The following is a 714-nucleotide window of genomic DNA, read 5'->3' as shown; positions in this document are numbered from 1 at the left end:
TCATTACTCTGGCCTCTTGTATTATCAGGGTTGAATTTCTGCTGCTGAAAATGAGCAACGGTTTTGTCACAACGCCCTTTCTGTTTCTGAAGGAGACCTGGTCTGTCGTCAATTTCTTCAAAACCTTAAGCTATAAGACACATATGAAGCGTTACAGTATGCCATGAGATGATTGATAATGATTTCCATAGGATCCCAGTGGTTGCCTGGCAACCGTCAACTTTGCACAGTGGCAGTGTCGTAGCCTGTGAGGTTAAGCCGAGGTGTGATTATTGCTAGTTGAAGATTTTTCCCAATACCCCGCTTCCGCCGATTTGCAATACAATCGGTGAAAGCCATGTTTGACAGTCTTTCGAGAGTAGTTCAGGTGGGTAGCTGCGTCAGCATGCGTAGTCTGAAAAGAAACAAGTAATTGGTTTATTCCATGCTGAAAAAAATAAGAAAGAGAACACAACGTTTCGGCCGTGGAGCCTTCTTCAGGTGTGAGAGAGACAGGGCAGTAGGCAAAGGTAAAGTATCGGGAGAACAAAGGTTGGGAGGGAGGAGGAGTGAGAGGCGGGAGCAGGGGACAGATAGAGAGGCCAATCAAGAGGTGGTTGATTGGCCTCTCTTTCTGTCCCCTGCTCCCGCCTCTCACTCCTCCTCCCTCCCAACCTTTGTTCTCCCGCTGCTTTACCTTTGCCTACTGCCCTGTCTCTCTCACACCTGAAGAAG

The 714-nt window shown here is 47.9% G+C and overlaps 1 non-coding gene across 1 annotated transcript; it reads left to right on the top strand.

Annotated features, from left to right (window-relative positions):
- The first annotated feature begins 218 nt into the window (after positions 1-218).
- LOC138225180 (U4 spliceosomal RNA) lies at positions 219-360 on the top strand. The gene has a single exon (XR_011183765.1). It is a non-coding gene; the product is annotated as a U4 spliceosomal RNA (small nuclear RNA).
- The last annotated feature ends 354 nt before the right edge of the window (positions 361-714 follow it).

The sequence above is a fragment of the Lepisosteus oculatus genome, chromosome 26 (assembly GCF_040954835.1).
Source record: "Lepisosteus oculatus isolate fLepOcu1 chromosome 26, fLepOcu1.hap2, whole genome shotgun sequence".
Lineage (NCBI taxonomy): Eukaryota > Metazoa > Chordata > Actinopteri > Semionotiformes > Lepisosteidae > Lepisosteus > Lepisosteus oculatus.
The sequence above is the reverse complement of the archived record's forward strand: the minus strand, read 5'-3'. Positions and strand labels throughout refer to the sequence as shown.